This window comes from Lolium rigidum, chromosome 1, assembly GCF_022539505.1.
Source record: "Lolium rigidum isolate FL_2022 chromosome 1, APGP_CSIRO_Lrig_0.1, whole genome shotgun sequence".
NCBI classification, from domain to species: Eukaryota; Viridiplantae; Streptophyta; class Magnoliopsida; order Poales; family Poaceae; genus Lolium; species Lolium rigidum.
This window is the reverse complement of record NC_061508.1, coordinates 276893303-276903131: the sequence shown is the minus strand read 5'-3', so window position 1 is coordinate 276903131 and position 9829 is coordinate 276893303.

The window sequence follows — 9829 nt, the reverse complement described above, 5'->3', positions numbered from 1 at the left end:
TGCACTACAATTTTTTGAGTACAGAAAAAACCGTTGTAGCATACGGGAATTTAGCGTATTGTGCTAGAGGAGCTGCAGTCTAAGTGCATCAGTGTTTTATTTATGTCAACTAGAGAGGTTAATGGCCAAGTGCGTCATTTTATTTCTAGCAACTAGAGAGGTTTGGCGCCGCTGTCCTTTTTGTTGTTGGTATGATGGTATCCTTTGGGGAAGGTGCAGCGCTCCGTGCACGGCAACCACACCAATGTCGAGTCGAGTCGAGGCTGCACGTTTCGACTCTGACTCGTCTCGAATCAATGGGTACAACGCTGGAGCTGGCCACCGGAGCGAATGCGCGTGGGCGCGGCAGCACTGCGACTGTACCTAACGATACGTTGGCCGTTGCCACCGGCTTCTCCTTGTACGTTGGCCGTTACAGTTACATGATACACGATCCACGTTTCATATACTGGGGCCTGATGTAACATAGACAAGAGGAGAAGGTACACCGGTGGGTGTGGGCATGTGCCTGTGCCTGCTCAACAGAAGAACGGCGAGGAGTACAGACTACACATACAGCGGCATACGTAGGCGTAGGGCAGGTTGTGATAGAAGCAACCAAGAAATATTGCTCAAGAGAGCAATATATTTCAATTGTTATCGAGACTTCATACACATCATGGGCTCTATTACTAAAGCCTACTAGTAGTTCGGTATTGGGTGATCTCTACCTGTTTCGCATGTTTGGCATAGTTTGTCTCCGTCACAGCTTCCGTTGGAAATAGTGTGAGTTGACTAGTGAAGGGGAACAGGTCTTCGTCACTTGGTCAGCCTGTATTGTTATGGTCCTAGTGCTTGGAGTGGGGGTAATTGACTGGTTGAACGTGGGCACTCAACTTAAAGTCAGAGCGAGACATTGAACTATTTTGGATCTTCATCTGCTTATCTCTAGTCACCTCCGCTAATTAATCTTGTACATCGGCCTCGAATGGGGCCAGGTCCCAGGTAGCAGTCAATCCCAGGGCTAAGACAGTCAGGCAGCGGACCTATACTTCTTGGTCAAGACATACATACTTCACAAATACAGTTCTTTGACTACTACTACCACTACATGCATAGACATTGACAATTCCGTAAAACCAAAAAATATAAAACTTGCAATCCTAAAAATATGCAACGATCCAATGGGTTTATCAATCGTAATCTAGTGCAAATCAAACTGAAGATGCATATAAGTATGCTTGTGCTAAGTAATTCTTACAGGACAACTCTTCATGCATGGTGTACCGTCAGGCAATTCCCAGAAGCAAAGGCCGGGATCCATTTGATTCTCCAACCAAGCCCTGCACTGTCAAGCAGAGCCGGAACGCTCGAAGCACCAACTTTTTGCCAACTGCACGGGGGCAGTTACACACTCGGCACATGGCTGAATGAGAATCATATATACATACATACTGTCCAATATCATGTTGTCCAATATTCTAATCCAGTTGCTCGCAATTTCAGCCAGTCGAAAGCTAAGAACACAACTCTAGCACTCCGACATATCACAATGACAGAGGGGCTCTGAAGTTCTGAATGATGCAGACAGGCTAAAAACTGAAAGTAGGTCGCTCAGAATTCCAGTAAATACGTGTCACCCTTCAGTGCCAAAAACATGCTCTATGCAGATTTACTCTAGGACAGTCTAGGAGCCATTATATGATTACAAGTACCTGAAGAAAGAAAGTGGATCACAAATACAGAAAAAAAACCTTCATACAGCTTAGATCAAGTAGCTTTTGAACACACAGTGCAAGCCCCAAAAAACTGTATCTTCAATTAAGAATTCTGCTGTTCTTCATAGGAAAATATACATGGTCCACAAGTAAGAAAAGAATATGTAAGCATGTAAATACATGTAGCCCAAAGGTAATTATGGATAATATTTTATTAGGCCTCAATTAGTGGCCGAACACAATGTGGTAATTACTAACTCGGTAACAGTTTCTAGTCAGAGGAAACTGGCCTGCATTGTACGAGGGGTACAGCCATACCGGTCCCGGAAACAAAACACTACATGAGGCAGTAGGCATACAAAACGGTGTCAAAGAGCTAAATATGCACCAAAAAAAAACTTCATAACCCAGAGTACATAGCAACTTCTTTGATCACATTCTAATATAGCAAACAACTATGGAGGATAAGTGCAAAGCAGCAGCATAAAGAGGGAAGACAGCAATGATCGATTATACCGCATCCAAGTAGAAATTCAAACAGTTCAGGTGGCACAAACAAAAAAAGAATACATTTGAAAGATGGAAAGTGTCTGAGATTAGGGAGATACCTACTGTTCTTAGGGATGCACAGTCATCATCAACATCCACACTTGAAAGTACTCATGTGCAGTTGCTTGCCCCTGGCTGGTACCAACTGCTCAATTTCTACTTCGGTAAATGCAGCGACTAATTTGCAACATTTACGGGAAGATAGCTTGTCGAACCACATAAATTTTGACATTGACAATCAGATGCCAAGCAAGTGTGCTTATATTATGGACAGCTCCGGACGATTCTCTCACTATAGCCCAAGAGAAACACTTCAAGCGAACTAGTTACTCCATCTCACTACTGGCATACAAGATAAAAATGTTGATGAACAACTCCAACTGATTTTGCCAACTGAGAGGTGCATCTGAAACTTCTAATGGAAAAGCAAACAGCAGGCTGGATACTGGAAAATTTGTCGCACATCCCCAACATAGCAAAAGTGTTTTAGAAAGGGTAATTTCAAATATGAAATCTTGGAAAAGAGAAATTGTGAACTAACACAAAAAAAATTGGTGCAGAACTGTCAGTTTATTCATTGTTATGGATGCCCTTCAGAGCATAGGGCATCATGCCCTTAGAAACAAGTGAGTACAAATTAGTGAGTCACTTCAGTTATTTTTCAAAACAAAAAATTGGCCTTTACATCCTCCAATTGACACATCCATCCCTTTACTGGGCACCTTTTAATTTGTTTGTTCAAACATGTACTATTTTCTATCTTCTTCTTTGCAGCAATTCTTTTGACCATCAGCATTCGCAATAAACATATTAAGCATAGCAAGTTGTGTACTCCACCCCTTAAAAGACTTCAGATTGACCAAATTTTACAAATTAAAGACATCCCTATTGACAAAAATCTCATATGTAGATCGACAGAAAAAAAAAAGAGGCAAAAACCAATTTTGACATGCCAATGAGTGAGATGACATTTACTCTCCAAGATTGAGTTTTCCATGGGCTTTCCCGTCTAAGGTAGAAGCCAGAAGAGTGGATGTAAAAAGTTGAAAGATTACTTGGCTTCTCTATGGATGACATTTAGAGTAACGGTTCATGTTATTTCATAAATCTAGCAAACTAAGAAAAAGTTTCAGAAAAAAGCCAGACAACCGACCAAACAACCAAAGAGACCATGGCATGCGAGCTTTTGCATTGGATTTGTTTGGTACCATAATTTTTGTTTTTTGAGGACCTAGCTCCGAAATGACCATAAAATTTTGGGGTTGCTTCCTTGGCCGATACATCGCTGGCACATTATCTCATGTTCCATCTGGAAAAATTACGGTACTACACAAATCCAATGCAAATGCTCGCGTCTAATGTTCGGTTGTCTGGCATTTGTCTGAATTTTTCTCAGTTTTGCTAGATTTATAAAATTATATGAACCATTACACTGAATGTCACCTACAGAGACCCCAAATAACCTTTCAACTTTCCGCATCCATTTTTCTGGCATCTACCTTAACAAGCAAAGCAAATAGCCAACTCACAGTTTGGAGAGTAAATGTCATCTTACCCATTGGCATATGAAATGAATTTGTTTCTTCCATCCATCTTTTTGCGGATACATATAAGAGATTTTTTTCAATAAATAGGGATATGTCTTTCATTTGTGAAACTTGCTCAATCTAAAGTCTCTTAAGAGCTAGCGCACACAACTTGCTATATTTAAAATGTTTGCTGCGAATGCTCCTGGTAAAAAATGCTGCGTAGAAGACAAAAAAGAGCACATGTACGAGACAAACAAATTAAAAAGTGTCCAATAAAGGGATGGCTATCTACATTGGAGGATGCAAAGGCCAGGCGGCCAATCCTTTATTTTGAAAACATAACTAAAGTGACTCAATAACCTTTACTCACTTATCCCAAGGGCATGATAAGCTATGCTCTGAAGGGACAACCATAATAACGAACCAACAATCTCTAGGCAATTTTGCATCTAACTTCTTTGTGTTAATCGCAGTTGGGGCGCCAAACTATGAGTGGCAGGCCCTACCTTCGCATGCGTTCAGTCATCATAGCATCTTTTGTCCAAGATTTCAGATTGAAATTACCCATTTCTGAACACTTCTGTTATATTGGGATGTGCAAACATATTTTCAAGTATCCGGTCGGGTGTCACTGCTTTCCCATTAGAAAATTCAGACGCAATGGCCAAAATCAGTTTGAGTTGTTCATAAGTTGAACTGCATTAAGACCTGAACACACTTCATCTTGTAGGCAAACAGTGAGATGGCTTGACTTAGAGAATTGACAAAGAGCTGTCCACACTATAAGCACATGCTCGGCATCTGATTATCAATCGATGTCAAAATTTACTCTGTTTGACAGAACTATCTTACCGTAAATGTTGCACATTAGCTGGATTTACTGAAACCGAAATTGAGGAGCCGGTATGAATCCAGTGGCAAGCCACCTGTACATGAGTACTTTCAACTGTGGATGTTGATGAGTAGGTATATCGCTATTCTGAGTGACTTACTAAATCTGTATTTTCTAGTCGATTTGCTCCAATACCAGCAAATGATAAAAGTACTTATTTTGATATTTGTGATATTTTGAACGGCTAAACGAATACCAGCAAAAATGATATGATAGATATAGTTCAAAATGTTAAGCATGATCTAACCACCAACCTATATAGGTCTCCAATTTTGTGAATTTTCATGTATATATAATATTAGAATGCAAACTGATTAGGAATGTGATGATCCACAATGCATGAAGACTGAAACCACTGCAGTGCGGAAAAAAATGAGAAAGAATTAGAGAGTACAAGAAAAATCGAAATAGAATTTCTGAGACAGCTTTGTTAGGTTAAACATGTGTTTTGTTCTTTTGTTGAAGATGACAAAAAGATACCCTGCATGTTGCGGCAGGAACTTGAGGAAAGAATTTGCAAAGAATAACATACCAGCTATATATGATAAACGTCATGGGAAATAATGTAAAGCAGAAACAACATGTATGCATTATCGATAAATCAAACATTGTTTTGAACATCGAAAATAAATGTTTAAGTCATCTAAAGAAACTGTGCCTGCCAAAAAATAACACAGTTTGCCCACCCATAGTGATGAAGTTGGTTCTTGATTCTGGAAAACCGGTTTTGCCCACCCATAGTGATGAAGTTGGTTCTTGATTCTGGAAGTGAGAATCTACTTAGGCATGCACAAAATATCCACAAATGTGTTTATTTTTTGGCAGCCACAGTTTCTTTAGATAAATGTTCAAGTCAGCTTAGTTCATTTTTTGGGGTACTGAACTGCAAGTGGAGATTAGATTTCTGAAAGGAAATGAACTACTCACACTATCCGTGTTTGAAACAGTTCTCATCAGTGTGAGTTTTGCACACCCCTATTTATCACTCCTCAAATTCGGTTTGAAGGTTACTAAAAAACATAGAGAAGAAACTATTTGACCTAGTCATACAAAATCTGGAGCCAACTTCGCTTGAAGGAAACAGAGACACGTAGATTCTGTCAGTCACTTCCAGAATCAAGAACCAACTTTATTATCACTCCTTCAATCCGGTTTGAAGGTTACAAAAAAACATAGAGAAGAAACTATTTGACCTAGTCATGAAAAATCTGGAGTACAGTCAACCTCGCTTGAAGGAAACAGACGCACGTCCTGAAGCCCTCAGATTAACAAAATAAATTGTAATTGTAGCAAGTTCATTTTGCATCTCTCTAATTTAGTTTTAAGCGCTGCAGCAGAAAATATTGGATGAATGATATAAAAAGGAAAAATGCAATCATCTTTAGAAAAGAGATCAACACCTGAAACTAAAACTTCCTCAGCCAGTCTGGCTACTACTTGTGTGTCCTTATTTGGGTTTCCTGTTGCTCTTTATATCAGCAAAGAAGAGCCATGTCATAAAACTGTTCGAAATATTGCATGATCTAACTGGCTGGTCATAATTGGATTGAGATAGAGGGAATTAATTTGCTAGTCACTGCAGCAATATAATCAGATAGAGCAATTAAAGATAGAGAGCAAAATCGTAAATACTCTAAATACAAAAGAAAGAAGATTCTTAACATCTAAAGCATCTCAATTTGGTGTTAGTATCTCTAGCCTCACTTTCATGAAGAGAAGAGGATGACACTAGGAGTTGGGGCAATTTTCGTCGGTTTATTTCTCACACATCTCACACAATGCCATGCCAAACCGAGGGCACGGGGTACAGATTTATAGCTGCTAGCCAACCAGAATATGCTAGTCTAAGAATGCTAATCTAAAAGCTGCCAGTCCTTGATGCCTCTAAAAGCAGTCAAAGATCAGAGATGCTATCCTATCCTAACAGCCAGTCCTTCACAAAGGACCATGTGTGTGCTGCAGTCCTTCACAAGAACCATGTGCAGCAGCAGCTCCACAAAGACCAGAATACAATGACTTATTCATCATTCTCCCCCTAAGTCTTGTACGCCGTCTTGCATCATCATTCTCCAACTAAGTCTTGTACGCCGTCTTGCGGGAGCACTGAGCCATCCCGATCCGGGAGCAGAGCTCGAGGAACTTGATCCTCCCAAGAGGCTTTGTGAGCAGATCCGTGGTGTTGATGTAGCTTGCCTTGATGCTCCCATCCTCCAAGCAGCCTCGGATGAAGTGATGTCTCAACCGAATGTGCTTGCCCCGTTCATGGAAACGGGGTTCTTTGCCAGGGCCAGAGCGGACTTGCTGTCCACCATGAGCTGCACAGCTCTAGTGTCTCGGCTGAGGAGTTCACCAAGCAGCCGAGCGAGCCAGAGCGCCTGAGTGCAGGCGGTGGAGGCCGCGATGTACTCGGCCTCGCAGCTGGACAGGGCCACCACCTGCTGCTTGACCGACTGCCAGCTCACAAGGCACTTGCCGAGGAAGAATAGAATCCCGCTCGTGCTCTTGCTGGTGTCGATGTCGCCGGCATGGTCGCTGTCGCTGTACCCGACGAAGTCTGCCGCCCCAGGACACCTAGGGTAGTGGAGGCCATGGTTGAGAGTCCCCGCAATGTAGCGGATGATCCTCTTCACAGCTTGCAAGTGCTCCGTCGTCGATCGCTCCATGAACCAACTAACGTAGCCAACGTAGCCGACAGAGAAGGCCAAGTCCGGCCGTGTGTGGGCGAGGTAGCGAAGGCTCCCCACAAGACGCCGGTATTGTGTGGCGTCCACTTCAACCGTCATGCTGTCGCGGCTCAATTTCAGCCTCTCCATCGGAGTGAGGGCTGGGTTGCACTCGGTGAGCCCAGTTAGCTCAACGATGCGCTTGGTGTAGGCGGCCTGCCGAAGCGTGATCCCGGAGTGGTCCTGGTGCACCTCGATCCCTAGATAGAAGGAGAAGAGCCCCAGATCGCTCATCTAGAGGGCGGCCTTCATCTCTTCCTTGAACGTCGCCACCTCTGCATCCTTGATGCCGGTGATCACCAAGTCGTCGACATAGACGCCCACCAACAGGGTGTTTCCTCAACTCCCCCGTCGGTAGACGGCTGCCTCGTGCGGGCCTTGAAGCCCATTTCCTTCAGCGTGGAATCCAGCTTGGCTTTCCACGTCGTGGTGCCTGCCGCAGGCCATAGAGAGCCTTGCATAGGCGTAGTACCTTGCCCTCTTGGTTAGGAATCGCAAATCCCCACAACTGTTGCACGTAGACCTCCTTCAAGTCACCGTTGAGGAAGGAAGGCAGACTTAACATCCATGTGATGGACGCGCCAGCCCTCCTGGGCAGCTAGTGCAAGGAGGAGCCGCACGGACTCCATCGTGCCACGGGAGCGAAGGCGTCGTCGAAGTCGACCCCTCCTACCGCAAGAAGCCTCGTGCCACCAAGCGAGCCTTGTGCTTGACGATGGCGCCGGCTTCATCCCTCTTTAGCTTGAACACCCATTTGAGGGCGATCGAGTGGTCAGAGGGAGGTCAGCAAGCTCCCAGGTGCGGTTCTTCTCGACCGCATCCATCTCCAACTGCATGGCGGCGCGCCATGCTGCGTCTCTCTCAGCCTCTGCAAAAGACTGAGGCTTGCCATCGTCACGCGCAAGCTGCAGCTGCGCCTCCAAGTCGCGTGGCACCTGTCCCGGCACCGGCTGGTCACCGAGAAGGTTCTCCACCGTACGGTACCGCAGCGGCTCGCCGCCATGATACGCGTTGATGCGCTCCCCGTCGTGAGAGAGCGGGGAAGCGAACTCCACCGGGTTGTGCTCAACATGAGCTGGTGTAGACGTGCCAGGAGGAGTGACTGCGCAGTGCTGGAGTACGTGGTGACGCCGTCTGTGGTGGTGTAGCAAGCACCGGGGTCGATGGAGACTTGGGGACTTAGGTAGGCATGCTCGTTGAAGAAGAGCTGCCTACTCCCCCGGCTGCCTCGAAGTGGACGTATTCGACAATGAAGTCGTCATACGTCGGAGTCGAGCTGTCCTCCACCGCCTTACCCCATGCCCATCCTCGCCCTTTGTTGAACACGACGTCTCATGATGTGCTCACACGCTGTGTCTTGGGGTCGAGGATGCGGTAGGCCTTCGATCCCTCCGAGTAGCCAATGAACACTCCCGAAGTGCTTCTGTCGTCGAGCTTGCCGATGTGGCGGAGCTCCTTGGCGAATGCGAGGCAGCCGAAGACCCGCAGGTGGGAAAACCGCCGGCTTTCGCCCATGCCAGGCCTCGTACGGCATCCTGCCGTTGAGCGCCTTAGTAGGCGAGCGACTGAGGATGTAGACGGCCGTCAGGATCGCCTCTCCCCAGAAGACAGCCGGCATCTCTCTCTGCTTGAGGAGGGACCAAGCCATCCCCATAACCGTCTGGTTGCGCCGCTCGACGACGCCGTTCTGTTGCGGGCTGTAAGGCGCGGAGTAGTGGCGATGGATGAATCATCAGCGCAGTACGAAGCGAAATCAGTCGTTGTGAATTCGCCGCCGTTGTCGGTACGCAGCACGCGCAGCTTGCGGCCGCACTCCGCCTTCGCAGCAACCTGCGAGCGCCTGATGGCGTTCGCTGCCTCTCCCATGCTGCCGAGGAGCACCACCCACATGTAGCGGGAGAGGTCGTCGACGAGCGGTAGGAAGTAGCGTCATCCTCCAAGTGTGGCCGGTGTCATCGGGCCACACAAGTCCCCGTGCACGAGCTCGAGCTTCTCCTTGGCTCTGAAGCTCGCATACTGGGGAAAGGGGACTCGTCTCTGCTTCGTCAAGACGCAGACGTCGCATAACTGCTCCACATGGTCAAGGCACAGCATGCCTCGCACCATCTCCATGGTACTAAGCCACTTCAGGGCCTCGAAGTGAAGGTGCCCGAAGCGCTCGTGCCACTGACACGCCTCGTCCTCCCGACCTCCCGACGAGCAGCGAGACAAAGGGGTTGTGCCACCTGCACATCAAAAACATAGAGGCGATTTGTGCCTCTAGTTACCTTAGCAAGCAGGCGACGGTGGCGATCCCACATGCGCATAACACCGTTCTCGATCAGCACACGGGAGCCGTTCTAATCCAGCTGTCCCAGGCTGATGATGGAGTTCCTCAGCGCGGGGATGTAGTAGACACCGGTGAGCAGCCGGTGCTCTCCAGTCTTGGCGGCAAAGATG